The 24,418-nt window shown below is 39.0% G+C and overlaps 1 long non-coding RNA gene across 3 annotated transcripts in view; it reads right to left on the bottom strand.

The window, feature by feature from the left end:
• Positions 1-217: 217 nt before the first annotated feature.
• The window catches only part of LOC103349260 (uncharacterized), a 56,763-nt gene continuing 32,562 nt past the window's right edge, over positions 218-24,418 (bottom strand). Inside the window, exons 3-5 of one of the 3 annotated variants that reach the window (XR_007921529.2) lie at positions 10,257-10,362; positions 5,349-5,441; positions 218-3,646 (exon numbers count right to left, since the gene is read on the bottom strand). This is a non-coding gene — a long non-coding RNA (uncharacterized lncRNA). Of the gene's footprint in view, positions 3,647-3,856; positions 5,442-5,529; positions 6,688-10,256; positions 10,363-24,418 lie in introns of those variants that run through there. The other 2 variants (XR_007921526.2, XR_007921530.2) reach the window with 2 other exon arrangements.

Below are 24,418 nucleotides of genomic sequence, written 5' to 3'. Positions count from 1 at the left end.
AAATTACAAATGGATGTGTCCAAACATTAGACACAAATACTGTTTTTAAAATTATGTTGGAAAAAATACATATCAAAACATTTTTACACTGGTCTACTTTATTAATTTAAAAATTCTCATAGAACATAATTTATTTGAAGTAAAATGCCACACAGAAAAGAAATGAGAAAATTCTAATTGTGCATAATTTATAAAAGAGAAAAATACTACTTAATAAATATACTTTCATATCCAACATAAGCATTTTAAAAATTCATCCTTTTGTCCCAAAATTCTCTGGTTAAAAATTTTTCAAATTTACAGAAATGTTGAAATATTTTCATAACACAGACTATCCTTTCTCTTGATTCATGATTACTAATCTACCTTCTCTGTGCATTTATCTATCTATAATCACATTTTGTTTGTCTGCTAAGCCATAAGAAAGTATTTTGCAAGCACTAAGGCTTTTATCTGCAAATAGTTTGGTATGTATCTGCTAAGGAAGATATTCTTTCCTATGACCACAGTACTATTATTACATCTCAGGAAATTAACAATAATAAAATAATGTCATCTAACACAAGTGTTATGCCCCTCCACTTCTCTTCCAGGCACATTGGCAGGGAGCTGAATCAGAGGTGGAGCAGCCAGGACTCGGACCTGTCCAATTGTCCCCAATGGCTTTTATGGCTGTTTCTTTTCAAAATTCATTTCACAATTGGTTCTAAAATGTGTGAGGTTTTTTTTTATTTATATCTTCATCACTTTTAATCTAGAGCAATAGTTTTTATTTGTTTTTTGATACACGACTGCTTTTACCAATCCAACCTCATTTTGATTTGTTGGTGGTGGTGATGTCTTCCATTGAGTGGAATTTTCCTCCTTCCAAAATTCCGAAAGATTTCTCAAAATTCATGTGAAGCTAAAGATTTTGGCCTGGTACATGTATGACATTAAGTACTAGTAATTAAATCATGTCAGGAATCAGTGTGTCTTATTTCTCTGTTGGTGTTGATAATTTGATAATTTGATACACATGATGATCATCAGGTTCTCCATTATAAAGTTGCATTTTTCTGGGATCATCCTTGTGGCTTAGCAAGTTAAGCCACTGTCTGTTAACACCACCATGCCAAGTGGGCAGTAGTCTGAGTCCTTGCTGCTCCACTTCTGATTCAGCTCCCTGCCAATGTGCCTGGAAGAGAAGTGGAGGGGCATTTTAAAAAGAATCACTCTTCAAGGAAGAACTTAAGAACTATCAAAGGACAAGTAACGGGGGAGCCAGACGAAGCCTAGCCTCTGAAAAGTCAAGACCTCCTTTGCCATGTCTTCTATATTCATCTACCAGCGCTATAGCCAGCCACGGAAACCGAGTGAGCCACAGGAGACACTGACACAAGGGAATCCAGGAGAAAGCCAGGAGGGAGATGCCTCCTCCGCGAGGGTGAGACGGAGTGAAAAGCCACAGGTGGCTGCCCATAGAAGAGCCCTTCCTGGTGATGGCAGGACATTGGAGGACAGCAGCTGTTTCACACTGATCGGGAGGGTTTACTCCGTGAGAACCTTGAGCAGCATCCAGGAGGCCACTACATTGATCTTTGACGTCCTCTCCAGGATTAAAGATGTGGAGCATCCACTGTGTGAGGGGTGTACCGACAACCTCCTGGAGCATTGGACTCCCAGCTCACCCTTGCCGAACTTGACACCCAGAACTACAAACGCTGCCCGGAGTCTGGGAGCTGCAGGTGGAGCATGAGACCACGGAGAGCAGGCCCTGGAGCTGGAGGACGTGGACCAAGGCGGTGCAAGAGCTGCGGCTCTCCAGGAGGCCGAGGCAGAGACCCAAGAAGTGGAACAGCAGGAGTTGCAGTTCCGCATTGAGAGCTGTGCGCTGCAGGGGCAGCAGGTGGAGCTGTGTGGCCAGCTGGGGAGTGTGGAGAATCAGCTGCGGTACGCCCAGGTGCAGGGGCACAGGCACAAGAAAACCAGCACCTGCCAAGTCACGTTTGAGATCTGGGAGGAGGGCTCCATGGGCGTCACCAACAACCTCCGGTGGGGGCTGCCTTCCCAGCAGCCCTGTGGACTGGCGTGAGACCAATGCTGCCTGGGGACAGGTGGCCTTGCTGATCCTCACCCTCTCCAAAACAATTGGCCTGGAGTTCCAGAAGCACTAGCTCGTCCCTGCGCAGACCACTCCTATCGGAAGTCTTCCACAGCTAATTCAGTCACGCTGCCTTTGTACTCTGACGAGGGCCAGAATCTTTTCCTGAACAAGTCTGACCGCCATGATTGCCTTCCTGGACTGCTTATGGTCGTTCAAGGAAAGGCTGAGAAAGGAAAGCAGGGCCTGCCGCTGCCCTACAAAATCCGAGTAGAGGGAGGCCTGCTGGAGGATTCCATGGGCCATGGGCAATGCTGTACCCTCCAGACGGGTCTGAACACCAGGGAGCAGTAGACACGGGCATTCAAATTCATGCTTGTCAATTTGAAATGTAGTGCTGCTTGGGCCTCATTAAGATATCATAAATTTAAGCTTTTCCCCCAAAAAATTGTGAAAATATTAGATTGTAAAGCTAACGAGTACAGCATGTTTCTAGTTCAAGAGATCAATGACCACACCAGGTATTAATTTAAGAACAAGATAAAATATTAGGGGCTGGTGCTGTGGCTCTGCAGGCCAACTATCCCATATAGAATTGATTATTTGAGTCACAGCTGTTCTGCTTCCCAAAATCTCCATGCAAGTGTGCCTGGGAAAGCAGCAGAAGATGTACCAAGTGCATGGGCCCCTGACACTCTTGTGGGAGACCAGGATGGTGTTCCAGGCTCCTGGTTTCAGTCTGGCCCAACCCCAGCTGTTGTGGCCATTTGGAGAGTAAACCAGTAGATGGGACATCTATCTCACTCACTCTCTCTCTCTCTCTGTCACTGTGCCTTTCAAGATCTTAGTAGAAATGCTTCCAACTTTTCCCCACTCAGTATGATGCTGGCTGTAGGTTTGTCATATATTGTCTTGAATATCTTGAGGAATGTTCCTTCTACACCCAATTTGCTTAAGAATTTTATTATGAGAACAGATGTTGTACTTTATCAAATTCTTTCTCTGTATCTATTGAGATAATCATACGGTTTTTATTCTTCAATTTGTTAATGTGATGTATCACATTTATTCACTTGCATATGTTGAAACATTTTGAACAAAGATCATCTTCGTCCTTCACCCAGCCTCCTCCAATGTTAATAGCTTACATAACTATAGTACAATATCAGGAAATTGGCACTGATACAACTCACAGGGCTTATCAGAATTTATCAATAATCCATGTGTGTGTATGTGTGCACATGCATTTGTACACACACATACACATACACTGCTACATGTGATTTTATTGCCTGTTCTTCATCTAACCTGTGTCACAATCAAGACACTTAACTGTACCATTACCTCAAGACTCCCTTGTTGATACACCTTTAGAATCATACTCATGCACTCCTCATTCCCAACCTTAACTCTTAGAAATCATTAATCTGTTCTTTGTCTTCTTAATTATAGTATTTCATGAGTTTTATGTAAAGAAGTTAGAGCCTTTTTGAGATTATCTTCTTATTTTAAAAAAGGAAGATATTTTCATAGCTTCATATTCTTTCTCCTCTTCTTCAACCCCTGTGACAGAAATTTTAGATCATGTGTTATTGCTCCACAAGTTCCCAAGGCTCTCTTCATTTTTAAAAATTCTATTTCTTCTCTGTTGTTCACATTGGATACTTGTACAAAGTTCTTGTATTTCCTATGTACAGGTTCAGGAACATAGTTATACTTTCCACCCTACCTTCCCTCCCACCCGCCCATGCTCCTACTCTTCTTCCTCCCCCATCTCCTATTCACATGCTTATTTTTTACAAAGATCTATTTTTATTTAACTTTATACTCATAAGATCAACCCTATGTTAAGTAAACAGTTCAACAAATAGTATGAAGAAAAAAACACTGTTCCTCAACAGTCAAGACAAAGGCTATAAGCAATCATCATCAAATCTGAAAATGTCAATACATTATAATTTTCTTGTAGAGAACAATAGTTCTTTCTTTTATGAAAAGTAGTAGTTTATGGTATGGAAATATCATAATTTCTTTACCATCTACTAATTTAAGACCATGTGGAAAGCTGGAACCCAAAGTGTTGTTGGGACTAGAAACCAGGTACTCTTGATATGAGATGTGGGTATCCGAAGTGATGTCTTAACAGCTGTGCAAAATGCTTGCCCCTGAGGTGAAACAATATTTACAGAGTATTTCCTTCCTCACTGTTTTTCTTTGACAGGATTGTTTGTGCTAGATTTGATCTATGACTTTTCATATGAATTTTAAATAAGTTTTCTATGTGTATAAAAATCTTTCCTGGGATTTTTCATGGGAATTGCATTAAGCAGTAGATAGACAATTGGTGAAGAATTGACAACTTTATCATATTGAATATCCCATTACATGAATAAGATATTTCTTCACATTTTTTAGTTCTTCTTTGATTTATTTAGTCAGCTTAAAGCCATGTGTCACCTTACAGTGGAAATACATTCTAGTTCATGCATTACTAGGGCACTTTTGTCATTGTATAAACATCAGAAAATCTGCTTACATAAAGTCAGATTGCTATGCCATCACTAGGCAATATAATCTTATGAGACTACTGTTATATATGCAATCCATCATTGATCTAAACTTTGCTGAGTCACATGTCAGTATTTTACTTTTCAGTGTACAGATCCTGTATGTATTTTCTTAAGTGTGTATCTAAATGCCTCCTTCTCATTCTTTGAGTAATTTTACATGGTATTGTGTTTTTAATTTTGTTTTCTGCATGTTCATTCTTAGTACCTGGAAATGGGATAGACTTTTGTGTCTGTGTTGATCTTATATTCATTCATTATTACTTTAGGAGACTTGTAGATTACCTGGAATTTACTACAGAGAAATTCATGCCATTTGCAAGTAGAGATAGACTTATTTGTTTCTTTATAGTACATATGCCTTACTTTGTGTTCATTCTCAGTGGTGAAGCATTCAGTCTTTCACCAATAGGTATGTCAGCTGTAGAATTTTTAATAGATGCTACCATAAACCATTTGTATCCCCCCAAAAATTATGCATTAAAATTCTAACCCAGAAGATTATGACATTGCAGTATGAATCCTCAGGTAGGTGATTAGGTCAAGAAGGCAGACACACCCCCCCCAGGAACAGGATTAATACTCTTATAAAAGGCTTCAGAGGACTCATGCTCCTTTTTGCCTGTGAGAACACAGCAAGAAGACAGCATCTATTAAGCAGGAAGCAGACCCTCATCAAACACCGACTGTGCCGGCACCTTGATCTTAGACTTCCTTGGCCTCCAGAATCATGAGGAATGGTTTCCTATTGTTGATAAGCAACTTGGCCTATGTTATTCTGCTATACGAACCTGAAAGAATTCAAACAAAAGCTCTGAATCAATGGTATGAAATTATTACTTAGTCCTATTTTCTTAAGAGTTTTTATTATAAATAGATGTCAAGCTGTCAAATGCTTTTCCTGTATCAACTGATAGGATCTAATGATTTTCTTCTTAAATCTATTGATATGATTAATCACATAGAAGGACTTTCAAATATTGAATCAGCCTACTTATATAAACATTTTAGCTCTTTTTTTATTTTTTGAAAGGTGATTTTACAGAGAGAGAGAGAGGTAGAGACAGAGACAGAGAGAGAGATCTTTCATCCTCTGGTTCACTCCCCAAATGGCCACAAAGCTCAGGGCTGGGCAGATCAAATCCAAGAGCCAGGAGTTCCTTCCAGGATTCCCATGTGAGTGGCAGGGGCCCAAGCACCTGGGCCATCCTCCATTGCTTTCCCAGGCCATCAGCAGGGAGCTGGATCAGAAGTGGTGTAGCCGGGACTGGAACTGGCACCTATATGGGATGTTGATATTGCAGGAGGCAGCTTAACCTGGTATGCCACTCTTAACCTGCTGTGCCACAACCCCCAAATTTTAGCTCTTGAAGTGAATTATGGAAACATTAGCTCCTTTAACCTCACTTAATTTTAAACATCTTACATATTTACATATATTAAACACTATTTTGAAGGATGATATCATTTTTACCTTAATTGTAAAACATGATTAATGAAACTCAAGGATAGTCCATTATGTTTATTTTAACTTTTACCCTGTGCATTGTTCTAATTTGCTTTCTGAAGTTCCTGATCTCTGTTACCTTTATTTTCTGTTTGAGTAGCTTCATTCTTTAGGGTTAGTTATGACAGTGACAATGTCTGAGTTCATCTGAGAATATCTTTATCTCCCCTTCCTTTCTAAAGGTTAGTTCCACAATATAAGATTTGCAATTGACAGTTATTTTTTTTCAGCTCATGAAGAATGTTGTGCTCTCAATGATTTCACATGAGAAATGCACTATCATCTGAATTGCTTCCTCTGTACATAGTACATTGCTTCTCACTGACAGTTATTAAAGTTTTTTCATTGTCTTCAGTTTTCACAAGTTTACTTGTAAAGTGTTTTAATCCTGCTATCCTTTGGTTTACCCTATTTCAAAGTGGTCAAATTTCTTGACTCTGTAAGTTTCTTTTGCCAAGTTTCGAGAAGTTACAGTATTTATTCTTTGAATATTTTCATAGCTTCACATTCTTTCTCCTCTTCTTCAACCCCTGTGACAGAAATTTTAGATAATTTGTTATTGTCCCACAAGTTCCCAAGGCTCTCTTCATTTTTAAAAATTCTACTTCTTCTCTGTTGTTCACATTGGCTACTTGTACATTCCATTGATCCGTTTTCCAGTTCACTGAACCTCTCCATTTTCATCTCCTCTCTATTGATTCCATACAGTGAAGCTTTTATATCAGATTCTGTATTTTTCAGTTATCTAATTTTTCTTTGGTATTTTTATAACTTCTGCTTTTTGCTAGGACATTTAACTTTTTTTATACTTCAAGATAAAACACAATTGTCTTATTTTTATCATGACCATTTTAAAAATGCTTCTCAAGGGGCTGGCAGTGGGTTATGCCACCGCCTGTGACAACAGCATCCCATATGAGGTGCTGGTTAGAGTTCCTGTGTCTAGTCCAGCTCCCTGCTGATGCACCTAGGAAAGACGTAGAAGATGGCCCAAGTACCTGGGCCCCATGCAACCTATATAGGAGACCTGGAGGGAGTTCCTGGTTCCTAGCTTGAGCCTGGTCCAGCCCAGGCTGTTGTGTCCATTTTTTATATAGAAAGCTTTTATTTAATAAATGTAAATCTCATAAGTACAACTTTTGAATTATAGTGGTTCTTTCCCCCATAGCCGCCCTCCCACCCCCAAACCATCCCACGTCCTAATCCGTCTCCCATCCCATTCTTCATTAAGATTCATTTTTAATTATCATTATATACAGAAGATCAACTCTATACTAAGTAAAGATTTCAACAGTTTGCACCGACACAGAAACACAAAGCATAAAGTACTATTTGAAGACTAGTTTTACCATTAATTCTCAAAGTACAACACATTAAGGACAGAGGTCCTACATGGGGAGCAAGTGCACAGTGGCTCTTGTTGTTGATTTAACAATTAACACTCTTATTTATGATGTCAGTGATCACCCAAGGCTCTAGACATTAGCTGCCAAGACTATGGAAGTCTCTTGAGTTGTAGTGGCCATTTAAGAAGTGAACTAAGGGGCTGGCATTGTGGCATAGCAGGTAAAACTGCCAGCTGCTGTGCCAGCATCCCATAGGGGTGCCTGTTCAAGTCCCGGCTGCTCCACCTCCAATCTAGCTCTCTGCGATGGCCTGGGAAAGCAGTAGAAAATGGCCCAAGTCCTTGGGCCCTTACTCTCATGGGAGACCTGGAAGAAGCTCATGGCTCCTGGCTCTGGATTGGCCCAGCTGCAGCCATTGTGGCCATCAGGGGAATGAACCATCAATTGGAAGAACTCTCTCTCTCTTTCTCTCTTCATCTGCTTCTCTGTAACTCTGCCTTTCAAATAAATAAATAAATCCTTTAAAAATGAACCAGTGAAAGGAATATCAAGCTCTCTCACACACTCTGCCTTTCAAGCAAATAAATATATCTTTTTTAAAAAAATTCTTCTCAAATAATTCCTACATATGCTACATCTTGGTTTTGTCATCAGTTGGTTTCTTTCACTGTTCTAACTTTCCTTCACTCAACATAGAATTAGTTAAATGCCTTCTTTTTTAACTTATTTTTTAAAGAATACAGAGTTCATACAACTTTAGGAACATAGTTCTTCCCACCATACCTCCCCTCTCACCCACACTTCCACCCTCCTCCTCTTCCTCCCTCTCCCATTAACTTTGTACACAGAAGACCAACTCTATACTAAGTAAAGATTTCAACAATCTAAGTGTTCTTCTTTATGCCGGGCTCAGTGCTGGACCCAGCAATGAAAAAGGATTAAGTCCTTCCCTAATTCTCTTCTCCAAAGAAGATAAAAAATCTGAAAATGTTTTGGTGAATCTATCTCTGTGGGAAAATAACCAAATATAGTGTGTGTATACATGTGTGCATGTATACATATTTGCAATATTTATTATGTACATTTACATTATAGAAATTTTCTTTACATACTAATGCTAGAATTAAGTACTTTCTTTGCCCTTTACTTTTTTCATTGATATTATGTTTCAACAGCTGTTCATAATGAAATAAAAGATCTACTTCATTCATTTTAGCAGAAGCCATATGTCTCAGTATGTGATTGTACCATATTTTATTTAAGCATTTTACTCTTGATAGACAGAGTTTTTTCCATAAATTTTTGTTTTTGGAAATAAAAAGTACTTTTGTTAATTCATAAACTAACAATATAATTACAATTTTGTGTCTATTTTGGAGCAAATGCCTAGCAGTGAAATTGTGCATTAAATGTTTGTCTCTACTTTTTAATTGATCAAAAGGCAGTGAAGATGATTACATAAAAGAAAAAATTATTTATGGCAGTGACATATTCACCCCATAGTTATTGAATATTATTCTTTAAAATTTATCCAGGATTACAGTGTCAGGATTAAAATTATTACCAAATTATTCTTGAATAAAAATAACCTATTGGGAATATGAGGGAATTATAATAATAAATATTATATTATTGTATAATTATATTAAGATTCAAATAATAATAATAGATATACTCTATTTATTCTCCAGTTGTGAATATGTAACTATTGAATTAAAAGTGAATTGTGGTGGGGCCAGTGCTGTGGCACGGCGGGTTAACACCTTGGCCTGAAGCGCCGGCATCCTATATGGGTGCCAGTTCTAGTCCCAGCCGCTCCTCTTCTGATCCAGTTCCCACCTATGGCCTGGGAAAGCAGTAGAAGATGGCCCAAGTCCTTGGGCCCCTGCACCCACATGGGAGACCCAGAAGAAGCTCCTGGCTCCTGGCTTTGGATCGGTGCAACTCTGGCCATTTCGGCCATCTGGGGGGTGAACCAGTGGATGGAAGACCTCTCTAAATAAATCTTAAAAAAATAAAATGAATTGTGAGGGCCGGCACTGTGGCATAGTAGGTAAAGCTGCCCCCTGCAGTGGTGGCATTCCCAAATGGATGCCGGTTCAAGTCCCAGCTGCTCCACTTCCGATCCAGCTCTCTGCTATGACCTGGGAAAGCAGTAGAAGACAGCCCAAGTCCTTGGGCCCCTACACCCTCGTGGGAGACCTGGAAGAAGCTCCTGGTTCCTGGCTTCAGATCGGTGCAACTCCGGCTGTTGCAGCCAATTGGGGAATTAACCAGTGGATGGAAGACCTCTCTCTCTCTCTCTCTCTGCCTCTGCCTCTCCATAACTCTGCCTTTCAAATAGATAAATAAATAAATCTTTTAGAAATATTGTGTTTTGGTTAAACATCTCAATATATATTAATATTCACATTTGAATTATGTCCTATGGATTAATCCAATCCATCTGGCAAAGCTTTTTAAGATGATGACTGGCTAAGAGTAGGTTCTCAATATGTTGATGGTGTTAAGGATGATTTACTCACTGTTCAAGATTTTGAAGGACTCAATAAACCTAATTTGGAGATCCAAAGAGACGTGCTTATTTGGAAAGCCTAGCTTGTCTCTGCACAAGGAGCTTCCCGGTTTATAATTCTACAGATAAAAACCTGTTTGTCATCAGAACACAGTAGTGTAGTTATCCGGTCATCAGATTTACCATCCAATTCATGGTAACAAAATGCTCTAAAGTATAGAATAAGACTGCAAGTGACCTGTGGTGTGGCATAGCAGATAGAGCCGCTTGCCTGTGGTGCCACCATCCCATGTGGGTCCCCCGTTCCAGCTGTTCCACTTTCAATGCAGCTTGTTGCTAACAGTCTGTAAAAACAGCAGAAGATGGATCAATTGCTTAAGCCCCTGCACCCATATGGGAGACCCAGAAGAAGCTCCTGGTTCCTGGCTTTTGTTTGGCCAAGCCCTGGCCATTGCCACCATTTGCGGAATGAACCAGAGAATAGAAGATTCTCTCTCTCTCTCTCTCTCTCTAACTCTGCCTCTCAAGTAAATAAAATAAATTAAAAAACACACAAAAAAAAACACAAAAGTTGCCTTGGATATTCATGTACACATGTATAAGAAAAAAAGAAAGAACAAGATTGCAAAACAACCATTTACAGTGAGAGCTATGCTATTGAGATTACTTAATTGTATCCCATGTATTCTCCACTGGCTATCTGGTTATATTTCAGATTGTGATCTTTACACATTATGCGCAGAATCAGACGATGTGGCTAATAAGATTTCAATTTTGTGTGATGCCTGCATTTCAAAGCTGTATATGTTTAACTAGAATCATACAAGATAATTTCATTATTAATTCACATAACAGTGGGAAAATATTTAGAGTTCAATACTTGCTTTAAGTTTTTTTGGTCTTTAACATAAGAATTTATAATTAAAATACTGTACTCATCCTCATGGGAGACCTGAAAGAAGCTTCTGGCTCTTGGCTTTGGATCGGTGCAGCTCCAGCCATTGCATACATTAGTGAGTGAACCAGTGGATAGAAGATCTCTTTCTCTCTCCGCCTTTACCTCTCTGTAACTTTGACTTTCAAATAAATAAACAAGTCTTAAAAAAAAAATACTGTGCTCAAAAACTACTTAAGTTAATTCCTTCCCCTATCCTTTCAGTGCAGGTATGGTGTTCATTTACAATACAAATGGTTCAAATCTGTTTGCTCTTTGAAAATTTGAACATTAGAAGAAATAATGCTGGTAATGGAATATATAATAAAATAATGATTAATAAGTCAACATTAATACAAATGGATGCAATGGATGGAGTATAATTCTTCCATACAGTAGCATGTAACCTAATAAATGTAGGAGTAATGATGGAATTAGAATATCACATTTGGTATATACTACATTAAATATCACTTCTGGCAGAGTCAAAAACTGTCACTAGAACTACCAGTAAAATTCTGATAATAGAGTATTTATCTCAAAAGATACGTTTTAAGTTGAAAAGAGAAAAATAGTAGCTTTGTAGTATATAAATCTGGCAGTTACCATCTTAAATGATCAAAGTTAAAATCACCACTACTGTACGCTCTGATAATGCACTGAGAAAGACACAGCATCTCTTTGAGGTCTTGCACCAAAAAATATAACCTGATGCTAGCAGAGGGAATATATGTCAAACAAACCTGATGGACAGTTTGCACCCTTTATTCCTCAGTAATGTCAGCTTGATAAGATGTAAAGTCAGTCTGAGAAACTACTTCAAATAAAAAGAAGTATAAAGTATAACTAAGGGTAATGTGAGACTTTGGATGAGATCCTTGGTGTGACTTTTTTCTTTTTCTGTAAACATTAGTGAAATAATTGGGAAAATTTGAATTTGTAATTTGATTTGAATAATGTCTATATTAGATACTAATGATGTTTCAATGTTAATTTCTTTGTTTTAATGATTGTGCTATGATTATATGAGAGCATTTCCTACTTCTAAGAAACATATACTGAGATATTTAAGAATAATGGGGGAGCTGGAGCTGTGACATAGTGGGTAAAGCTGCTGCCTGCGGTGCTGGCATCCCATATGAGCAGCAGTTCGAGTTCCCGCTGCTCCACTTCTGATCCAGCTCCCGGCTAATGGCCTGGGAAAGCAGTGGAAGATGGTCCAAGTCCTTTGGCCCCTGCACCCACATGGGAGACCCGGAAGAAGCTCCTAGATCCTGGCTCCTGGCTTCAGATCAGCACAGCTCCAGCTGTTGTGGCCATCTGAGGAGTGAACAGCAGATGGAAGACTCTCTCTCTCTCTCTCCCTCTCTCTCTCTGCCTCTTTCTCTGCCTATGCCTCTCTGTAACTCTTTCAAATAAATCGGTTAAAAAAAGAAGAAGAATGTGGAATCCTGGAACAACTTATTCTCTAATATTTCACAAGAAAGTAGAAAATAAATGTGATAAAATGTTGGTGTATCAGTAATGATACCTGAAACTGGGTCAAAAGTACAGTAGAATTCTTTGTATCACAACATTTTGTAAAACTGTTATAGTTCCTTTTTTAAAGATTGATTTATTTCTTTGAAAGGCAGAGTTACAGAGAGGAAGACACACGCACAAGCACACACACAAGCACACAGAGAGAGTGAGAGGGAGAGAATGAATCTCAATCCACTGGTTCACTCTCCAAATGGCTACACTGGCTGGAGTCCAATCTAGAACCCAGAAACTCCATCAGGGTCTCCCATGAGAGTGGCAGGCACCCAAGTGCTTGAGCCATCTTCTGCCATTTTCCCACGTGTATTAGCAGGAAGCTGGATTGGAAGGCGAGTAGCTGGATCTTGAACCAGCATTCTGATATAGGATGCAATATCACAAGTAGTTTAAATTGCTGTGTCACAACACCAGCACTGAAGTTGATCTGGTAGGTATGAAGTTATTTCAAAATGAAAAATTAGGGATCAGTGCTATGGCATAGCAGGTAGAGCCACTGCCTGCAGTGCCTGCACCCATATGAGTGTGGTTTGAGTCCTGGCTGCTCCATTATTTTTTTCTTTTTTTTTTTTTTTTTTAAGGGAAAGGGTTTATTGGAGAAAACCCAGCAGACTAGAGGGAATGGGCAAGGAAGGAAAAAGAGAGAGTGAGGAGAGAAAGGAGAGAGGAGAGAGAAGAAGAGAGAGGGGAGCAACAGAGAGGGGAAGAGCAGAGATTAGAGATCGAGAGGAGAAAGAAGACAAGAGGAGCCGAGAGAGAGACAAGAGGAGGCTAGAGAGGAGAGAAGAGCCACATGTTCAGGAACGGCTCCTTTTACAACTTTGCCAGGGGGCAGGCAGGGAAGTAGGAGCAGCGAATCCCATTAGGATGGGGGTGGAGCTTGACACCAGGGGTTGGGCCATGTGACCACCTGGCTTCCAGCAATGGCGGCAGGGGCTAGAGCCTAGGATAGTGTCAAGGTATAGATCGCGCCGTAGATAAAACTGCACCATTTTCCTAATATTCCCCCCTTTTGTTTTTTATAAAGCAGGAGTTACATGGAATTACATTAGTCCCAAAAGTCCAGGAAGGGTAGAGGGATAACGATCTATCTTTAGAGCAACTTCCTGCTGACATGGGGTGACGAGGTACTCTTCGTTGGCACGGGGCAATGTCTCAAGCCACTGTCTCCTGTGTGGGGAACTGAGTATACCCCTGTAGCAGCATTTAGTTGACCTCCTGGTTGCTGAAGACATTGGTTGGTTCCATTCTCACCTGCTGTAAACTCTTAAACAGACACTGTAGCATATAAAACAGGGTGAGAATAGTAACCAACAATCCTAAGAGTGGCATTAACCAGGTAATGAGAGGATTTAATCCACTATTTTTTTTCTGAAGATTTACTTATTTATTTAAAAGGCAGAGTTACAGAGAGGCAGAGGCAGAGGCAGAGAGAGAGAGAGAGAGAAGTCTTTCACCCACTGGTTTACTCCCCAAATGGCCACAACAGCTGGGCCAACTCAAACCGGCTCTGGCACTGCAGGCGGCAGCTTTATCTGCTACACCACAGTTTACCGACTGCTCCACTTCTGATCCAGCTCTCCGCTATGGCCTGGGAAAGTAGTAGAAGATGGCCCAAGTGCTTGTCTCCCATGTAGGAGATCCAGAAGAAGCTCCTGGGTCCTAGCTTTGGATTGGCCAAGCTCTGGCTATTGTGGCCATTTGGAGAATGAACCAGTGGATGGAAGACTTTTCCCTCTCTTCCTCTGCCTCTCTGTAACTCTGCCTTTCAAATAAATAAATGAATCTTTTTAAAAATTAAAAAGTTAGAAAATATGCCGAACTTAATACTCTGGCTACTTTTATTCTCCAAACATATGTAATAACATTTTTCTGTGAGTAGAAAAAAATCATATACATCAAGACACTTTGCAAATTAATAAATATGTTACTATTAAGTAATGCATCATTTGGTTTATTCTTCAGGCAAAGTTTCAATATATATTTGTTGAACAAATGCTTAAAAACAGGGAGAGGTACAATGGGTGAACATGAATGTGGTACAATGCTGGTATCCCATGTTGGAGCTCCAATTCGTGTCCAGGCAACTCTCTCTCTCTCTCTCTGTCTCCCCCCCCCACACACACACACATACACACACAATTGCCTTTCAAATAAATAAATCTTTTTGAAACTTCTAAAAAATTGGAAAGAACAAGTAAGGGAGGAACGAGGAATGAATGAGAGAAGAAATGTGGAAGGAAGAAAAGAATGAAGAAAATAGAGCTACTGCCTGAATATTTAGCCACCTCTACCATTTAGTATTAATTGCATATATGTTTGTATACCATTTAATCATATGAGTACTTATGTATAATGTAAACTTTTACACATTTATCAGTGAAAAGCTTTTTCACACTGAAAGCATTACATGCTTGTGAATATGAGTGTTAAAACTAGCCATTCTTATGGTGACCCTTTCCTTTTAAAAATTATTTCCTAGCCAGCTATAAAAATAATTGCAAATGTACCTATGAGATTTCTTTTAGGCACTTACTTGATTTCAACTTTACTTGTTAGTGGTCTAGGAAATCATATTTTATGAAGGCATAAATTGATTTTACATTTCAAGTGTGATGACTTACTCAGCAATAAATTTGTGGTGACAGCATTCCTTTGATTTTATTTCACTCTCAATTTTCCTGTCTTTTGTGGACAGTAGAAATTCCTAATACTTAAAAATGTATGCCTATTTTCTAATAGTCTTGGTTCTCTGGCCATTATAATTTTTAAATGTGGTTCTGATTCTTGTGTTTCCTCTCTGCCATTCAGCTGACTAATCAAGATGCGCTTTCACTTAGGACTGATGTTTTGTTGTTGTTGTGATGGTTCTAAGACTTGATTCTATTGAAACCTTCATGTCTGAAATGAAAAATTGACTCTGACTTAATCCCCTCTGAACTAAAAGCTTGCTTTCTTTTCAACACGTTTTCTAAAGACTACTATTAGTGTCTCAGTATGCTTTTGTGAACATCTAAACACAAATACATAGTTGATAGTTAGAGCAACTACAAGATGTTGATCATAAGCCAGAAGAGCATTTTTAGTATAGTATCCTCTTTGTCAGACTTTTTTATTTTCTTGAAATTTACTGCAATAGCATAACAGTTTTTATAGCTCATACATATTGTATGATTGCCCATAAATCTGGACTCTGTCTGACGCTGGACGTGTATAAGCACCACACTGTAATAAATTCATTATAATGACTGACTTTAATAGTTTAAGTTCAAAGCATTAGAGCTTTTGAGATGTTCCAAAACTTTCTGAGTTTCAGCTATTCCATCACTTTCATCTATTTAAATGGACATAAACTTAATTGGAAAGTAAGTTTATTCACTTCCACACCAACTACTGTCAGTTGGAAGCCTACTGATCCTAAAAAATATTAAAATTCCTAAATTCTTTTCAGATTGATAAAACAGAATGAGGTTGTTTTGCTCTCAAGAAATGCTGAGAAGAAAATTAAGCCAAGTGTTTTTTTCGTTCTGAGTATAGTAAACACTTGATAAATTTGCCTCTGCAATCTCCAGCTCTTACTTTCTCCCAGTGTGTTTGGATAGGGTGGAATCTCCAACATATGGGCAAGCTTAGGAGGGAGGCTTAAGTTTTCAAAGCAAGGCAACCCTCTCCACAGGGCTACGGATTCAGAGTTTACCCAAGGTAAACCGTCCATCTCTGCTGGAATACTGTGGGAGGCATTGAAGATTTGATTATGAAGTTTGGAGGCTCTGGAGGTCTCTCTAGCAGGGGATCCTAAACCTGTCCCATGTCCATCACTAGAGAGAGACCTAGTCTTGCTGAAATTGTCTGATGTCCTGGATCCATCAATACATGAAGATTTTCCATTACTATAGTTCTCATTTATGTAAGAAAATAAATCTCTCTCTGCTCCCTATTTCTACTTAAGGCAATTTGAGGTGGGTTTTTGTTTGTTTGTTTGTTTGTTTTGTCTCTTGAATCAAAGTGTCATGAAAATAGGTGGAAATGTTATTGACAAATAAGTTGATAGACTCAGGAGGGCTCTTATAAGGCTGTATGTAAGCTTATCAGGAATAGTTAGAGAGCAAAGGGAAGAAAGTGATTTAAAATGTCAGGGAAAATATTGCTCATGTTATATTTTGATGAGACTTCTCAGGTATGGTATTTTTTTATTTTTTTAAACATTTAATTTTTAACTTATTTGATAGGAAGAGTTACAAAGGGAGGGGAAAAGAGAGAGAGAGAGAGAAAGAGAGAGAAAGAAAGAGAGAGATTCCATCTGCTAGTTCACCACCTAAATGACTGCAAAAGCCAAAGATGAGCCAGGCCTAAGCCAGAGCCTGGAACTCCATCCAAATCTCCCACATGGGTACTGGGGGCCCAAGAATCCAAGCCATATTCTGAAGATTTCGCATGCACATGAGCAGGGAGACGGATTGAAAGTGGAACAGCTGGGACTTGATCCAGTGCTCAAATGGGATGCTTGCATTGCAGGTAGTGGCTTTAACCTCTGTGCCACAATACTGGCTCCTCCTCAGGTATTTTGGATGACAGTCAGATTTAGAGTTAAAGAAGACTGAGTTTAAGCCCTTGATCCAGCACTTATTGTGCAAAACTTTGGACAAATCATTTACTTTCTTAGAGCCTTGCTTATAAAATGGAAATTACAATTATCTATTTTATTCCCTTTACAAGAAACAGATCAGTAATATAAACATCAAATAATTCAAAATTGTTCAGTACCTAAAATATAAATAGAAAAGTAAAATAACTTAGATATTCATTCATTCATTTAAAAGCAGGCAGACTCAGAGAAAGTTTCCATCTTTTGATTCTTGGCTTAATTACCCACAACAGCCTGGGCTGGACCAACCTGAAACTCAGAGCCAAGAACTCAATTCAGATTTCACACGTCGGTGGAAGGTAACCAAATATATGATCCACCACCTGATGCCTTCCTGGAAGCACATCAGCAGAAAACTGGATCAGAAGTGGACTTATGAAAAGGTGCTGAAAAATATTTTCAGTTGCACATTTCATTTGAGAAAATCCTTTCCACATCTGCACACCTGGGGAAAAGACATTTTAAGGCTAAGGAAAACAGAATTCTTTATATAATAAGGTTTCCATGAAACAAAAGTGAATTTTGATTTTCTTTAAATTTCAGAAATTTACTGCACAGTTTGGCTCTTCAGTCTCATTAGTCCCTTTCTTTAACCTTAGGAAAGAAACCAATAATTTGGTATTTGGCCCCATGGCTAAGATACCTGCATCCCACATTAGAGCACCTGAGTTTAAGTCCTATCTCTAGCTCCTGATTCCAATGTCTTGCCAGTGCAGACTCTGAGAAGCAGAGTAATGATCCCAGCAGTTGAGTTCCTGCTGCCTACACGGGAGACATAGGTCGCATTCCTGATTGTAGCTTCAGCTTCAGCCAGTCCTGGCCACGGTGGGCGTTTGAGGAATGAATCAGCAGATTTGAGTGCTCACTCTCTCTTTTTCTCTCCTCTTCCTCTTGCTCTTTCTCATTCTCTACCTCTACCTCTTTCTCTGCATTTGTCTCCTATGTCTCTCAAATAAAAAAATTACAAAAATTCTTAAAAAGAACAAATGAAGTTGTCACATAAAATAAAACAAATGCCATACATGAACATATTCAAATAATAGAAGCTGAAGAACAAAGTGATTGGAAGCATTCCTGTGGAGAGAAACTCAGAACAGTAGTTTGTGCTGAATCACTTGGGTAATCAGAGTCTCAGAAACATCCAAGATGCTTGTTAAAAGTAAAGATTCTGGAGGCTGGTGCTGTGGCTTAGCGGGTAAAGCTGCCGCCGGTATCCCATATGGGCGCCGGTTCTAGTCTCAGCTGCTCCACTTCCGATAAAGCTCTCTGCTATGGCCTGGGAAAGCAGTAGAAGATGGTCCAAGTCCTTGGGCCCCTGCACCCATGTGGGAGACTCAGAAGAAGCTCCTGGCTTCAGATCAGTGCAACTCTGGGGAGTGAACCAATGGATGGAAGACCCCTCTCTCTCTTCCTCTCTCCCTCCCACTCTGAGCTCTGCCATTCAAATAAATAATCTTTAAAACATAAAGATTCTGAAGATAACCTGTGAATCTAAATCTGTCAGCAGAGTCCACATAAATTTTTTAAGCTGATACTGTTGCTCTTCTTCCTGCCAACTTGGAAAATCCCAGTATTACATTGCACTGGGCTGAGGTTAAAACAAAAGCAGTCACAAAAATTTTATAGAGATTTAGACAGTTATAGCAATGATGATGCAATTAAGGCACTAAAGGGAGATACAATACACCGTACCTCCCTCCTCCACGCCACCCTCATCAGAAACTGCAGCATGGGCAGCAGAATTTCCTGCTTCTCTGTGCATACAATGTAGTGGCAACAACAAACGCAGGCCTTCACAAACTTACAGGACATCAGAATCCCTGGGGAACTCCCTTGCAAAGCAGATTCCATGCCCCACCATGACCCATGTCAAATAAGCTTACTGGCACTTGGATCTGAAAAGCTGAATTAAAAACACACATAAAGTCATTTTAGATTTGACCATTGGAGTTTCAGGTTCTGTGGAATTGTGTATGAAGCACGACTTTGACCTTTACAATTTGTTTATGAATCCTGAAGATCAGTAAATAAGGCAAAAACGAGGCACCTGCAAGAGCACTATTGAACTGTGAGCTCCAGATACAATGATGCTTCAAAAATCTGTGGCAGATGAGATTGAAAGATGTTTATTTTGTGGCAGAACTTTTTTGAAACCCATTCAGAATTGGTTTAATAAAATGCATTTTCCAAAACTGCTCTGAAGAGTCCTCATATATACCTCCAGTCATGTTTCCCCTGAATTTCAAACATATATGCCAACTGACATCTCTCTCACATTGGGTATCTAATGGTATCACTATCTTCTCATGAGCAAAATTGAGCTGCCTTTTCCATCTGCCCCGGATGTCTAACCCAGATCACAGAAAATGGTAATTGCACCTGTCCAAGCCAGAAAACTGGGAGTCATTTTTCATTGCACTCTTCTCTCACTCATCTCTAAGAGCTTCCTGCTTCCCATTAACAAGTTTATGGCCTCTACATAATTATATTACTCATCTGACTTGTATGTCTTTATTTAATAAAATAAAACCATCACTTCTACTGCACTTGTCAAAGCTCCCAGCCTTTCACTTCTATGCTAATCAAAAAGCCTCTTTATTCTTCTGCTTACATTCTTATTTTCCCAAACTCATTGAGAACTCGACATTCAAAATAATTGCTTAAAAATTGCAATTATATCATGGCTCACGTATTTCAAAATAGGGTAGCCATATGTCCCACTTCCAAGTTTATGTCTAGTGCCTTAATATATTAATTTAAAAAGATACCTTTCTTTGCAAAAGCTACCTGATGTGGACAATAAATTGTGTAGCTACCCTATTCAAACTCTGCAGTGGTTAGGTATTGTACCTAAATTCAAATGCAAACAGTGAGTCTGGACTTGTGTGTCAAAGCATAGTCTAACCCTGTCTAGTCCACAACTTCACCTACTGAACTGCACTCTTTTCCCATTAAATTCTAGTCACTCTTGCCTCTGTTTCTTGCCCTCAAACCTTTGCCTGGAATACTGGTCTTTCAGAGCTTCCCAGACTGATTCCATCCTCCTATTCAAACCCCACTTACAATGTCACCTCTTCACATAACCCCACCTCTAAAACCTCAATTTACATGAAGCCTTCATGCATTATCTATCACTTCTCTGTATTCATTGATGTCCATCTTGTAACTACGAGTGCCCACCATATATTTTGTTTCATCATTGACTTATTTCCTGTCCACTATAGTATAATCTCATAAAACCAGAGAATTTATCTCTGTTGTTCAATATTTTACTCCCAGAATCTAGAAAGCATCCTGGTGTTAAAGAGATCCTCAAGACAATGAACGAATCCCAGTGGCTAAATTCTGTATTATTTTAGTAACACTTGTAAGGCCAGGTATATTCTTCCATTCTAGTTGAATCATCTGCCAGAATTTCACAAGTATGATTGTAAAGAAGCAGACAATTTCATTTCTTTTCATTTTGGATTGCTTTGCTTTCTATTCTGGCCAAAATCCTCAAAACATTACTTGAAATAATTTCTTGATTTAAGTGGCTACTGAAAAGTTGCATATCTGTTTTGAATTTGGTGCCAATTCATGCTCAATCATGCTCTTCACCTTGTGGTGAAATTGGATGTGCCTTGGAAGACATTTTATTTAGACCTTGAAAAGATGATTTATGGGGCCGGCGTGGCAGTTAAAGCCACTGCTTGGGATGTCAGCATCCTAAATGGGTGCCCATTTGAGAAACTAGCTGTTCCACTTCCAATCCAGTTCCATGCTAATGAGGCTGGAAAAGCAGTAGAAGATGGTCCAAGTCCTTGAGCCCCTGCATTCATGTGGGATACCTGGAAAAAGCTCCTGGCTCCTGGCTACAGACCAGCCCAGCTCCAAGCCATTGCAGCCATTTGAGGGTGAACCAGCAGATGGAGTCTCTCTCTTTGTGTCTCTTCCTCTTTCTCTCTGTAAACTTTGCCTTTCAAATAAATAAATAAATATTTTTAAAGAAAAAGAAAATATGACTTATAGCTCTTGACTTTTTTAATGTCTTTCCATAAATTTATTTTTTAGAAAGCTTTTATTTAATAAATAAATAAATAAATTTCATAGGTACAGCTTTAGGAATATGGCGGTTCTTCCCCCTATACCCACCCTCCCACCATGACTCCCATACCACCTCCTACTCCCTCTCCCATCCCATTCTTCATCAAGATTCATTTTTAATTATCTTTATATACAGAAGACCAACTCTATACTAAGTAAAGACTTCAACAATTTGCACCCATACAGACACATAAAGTATAAAGTACTGTTTGAAGACAAGTTTTACCGTTAATTCTCATAGTACAACTCATTGAGGACAGAGGTCCTACATGGAGAGTAAGTGCACAGTGACTCTTGTTGTTGATTTAGCAATTGACATTCTTATTTATGACGTCAATGATTACCCAAGGCTCTTGTCATGAGCTTCCAAGGCTATGGAAGCCTTTTGAGTCCACAAACCCCATCAATATTTAGACAGGGCCATAACCAAATTGGAAGTTCTCTCCTCCCTTCAGAGAAAAGTGCATCCTTCTTTGATGGCCCTTTCTTTCCACTGGGATCTCACTCACAGAGATTCTTCACATAGATCATTTTTTGCCACAGTGTCTTGGATTTCCATGAAATGCTCTCATGGTCTTTTCAGCCAGATCCAAGTGTATTAAGGCCGATTCTGATGTCAGAGTGTTGTTTAGGGTGTTTGTCAATCTATGAGTCTGCTGTGTGGCCTGCTTCCCATGTTGGATAATTCTTTCCTTTATAATTCTATCTATTCTTATTGTTTATGTTATCCCTTTGACACTTATTTCTATCTATATGATCAGTTACACATTTAAAATAATCCCTTTAACATGTAAGATGGCATTAGTACCACTCAGCTTAATGGAATTTGGAATCCCATGGCAAGATTTTAGCTTTACCCTTAGCGGTAAGTCCATGGGGACAGCTAATGACTTTTGTAAGGTGTCATGGAAGCTATCTAATATGTTTGTTACAGGGCCAGAGCATGAAGGTAGAAGCCATTTATTATCTTCATTTATTCCCCAAGAATCTTCTTTGCTGCTCCCCTCTTTCCCTCTTCGTTCATGAAGATGAGAACTGTGATCACAAATACCTTTCATCTAGCCCAGAGAGAATAGCATTCAGCTGTATCAGCTCTGCCCTGGACCTCTTTGTCCTGTGACACAACTAGTAGAGAGTGTAATATAACATCTTTTTCTTATTCTAGTTCCCAATGGACTTGGGGAAAGAAGGAGAGTTATGTGGTTCAGAGTCAGCACTCTGTTTTCCTATCAATTTTTTCACTTACAAGATGTGTCAATGTGGATCATGTCCCAGTTTCAAAACAGAATTAGTGTGCATATCTCATAAAGGTATTGTGAAGTTTCTGTAAGATAATTTACACATAGCACTTTAAAAAACATTGATATATATTAAATACACAATAAATAAAATATTTATTAGCTCCATTATTGGTATATCTTTTCAGTGAATTGAATTATTTACCAAATTGTGGATTCTTTAATAGAGTCCTTCTTCCCATAGCCAATTATGGCAACTTCTTTGCCTTTGATATATCAGCCCAATATAAGCAGTAGTATACCTCTTGAGAACTGAATCAGAGCCTGCTTTGTTTGATTGAATTAAACTTTTGATCAAACTGAATTTTGTAATGAACTCTTTTTCCATGACCCTTTGCAACCATTTCTTAGCATTGTGTACACAAACATAGGCCCAATATAGGTAGTATACAAAGTGCTCTCAATATATGAATTAAATATTTTTGTAGGATACATTGTGTACAGTGATTTCCCACTGAGCTGACCTTTTCACCTTCTGTGAACTGTGCACTGAACTATTATTCCATGGGCTTTTAGAATGATTTTATAGCATTGCATATGTAAGCCATTATAAGAAGTATACAGACAGCATATGGAAATATGAATATGAGCAGTTGCTTAAAAGACATATCAGACACTTTTTATCCCAGTGGATTGAACTCTTTATCAAGCTGTGAACTCTGTAAGGAAGGCTTTTCTCCAGGACCCTTTACAATAATTTCTTGGTCTGTCCATTATAAGCAGTATACAGAGACTCCTTGAAAGCATGAATCAAAGCATGCTTCTTAAAAGATGCACTGTATACTGTTATCCTAGTGAATTTCACTTTTAACCAAGCTATAAACTGTGTTATGGTATCTTTGTCCAAGTCTCTTCCTGACCACTTCTTAGCACTGCATATATAGGCATGAATCACAGTATGCCTGTTAAATAATGCCTTGCACATTGTTTTTCCAGTTAATTGAACTCTGTACCAAACTGTTGAAATATGTGATTAATTCTTCTCCCATGGCTACTTACAAACATTTCTTAACACAATTTACAATTTTATTGTTTATTTTAAAAACATAGGCAAAGACTTCTTGGAAAAGACCCCAGAAGCATTGGCAATCAAAGCCAAAATTGATAAATGGGATTACATCAAGCTGAGAAGCTTCTGCACTGCAAAAGAAACATTCAGAAAAGTGAAGAGGCAACCGACAGAATGGGAGAAACCATTTGCAAACTATGCAACTGGTAAAGGATTAATATCCAGAATCTATAGAGTTCAAGAAATTCAACAACAACAAAACAAACAACCCAGTTAAGAAATGAGCAAAGGACTTAAACAGGCATTTTTCAAAAGAAGAAATTCAAATGACCAACAGACACTTGAAAAATGGCTCGTGATCCATCAGGGAATGCAAATTAAAACCACAATGAGATTTCACCTAACCCCAGGTAAAATGGCTCTCATACAGAAATCAACAAACAACAAAGGCTAGCAAGGACTTGGGAGAAAAGGTACCCTAATCCATGTAAGCTGGTGCAGCTGTTGTGGAAGATAGTCTGGAGATACCTCAGAAAGCTGAAAACAGATCTACCATATGACCCAGCCATCCCACTCCTGGGAATTTACCCAAGGAATATGAAATCAGCATATGAAAGTATTATCTGTACTCCCATGTTTATTGCACTTCAATTCACAATAGCTAAGCTATGGAATCAACCCAGATGTCCAACTGAGGACTGGATAATATAATTATGGCATATGTACACTACAGCATGTTATTCAGCAATTTAAAAAAATGAAATCCTGGGGCCGGGGCTGTGGTGAAGCAGGTGAGGCCACTGCCTGCAGTGGCCAGCATCCCATATGGGTGCCAGTTCAAGTCCTGGCTGCTCCACTTCTGATCCAGCTCTCCACTATGGCCTGGGAAAGC

This window comes from Oryctolagus cuniculus, chromosome 10 (genome assembly GCF_964237555.1).
Source record: "Oryctolagus cuniculus chromosome 10, mOryCun1.1, whole genome shotgun sequence".
NCBI classification, from domain to species: Eukaryota; Metazoa; Chordata; class Mammalia; order Lagomorpha; family Leporidae; genus Oryctolagus; species Oryctolagus cuniculus.
This window is presented reverse-complemented; position numbering and strand designations above follow the sequence as displayed.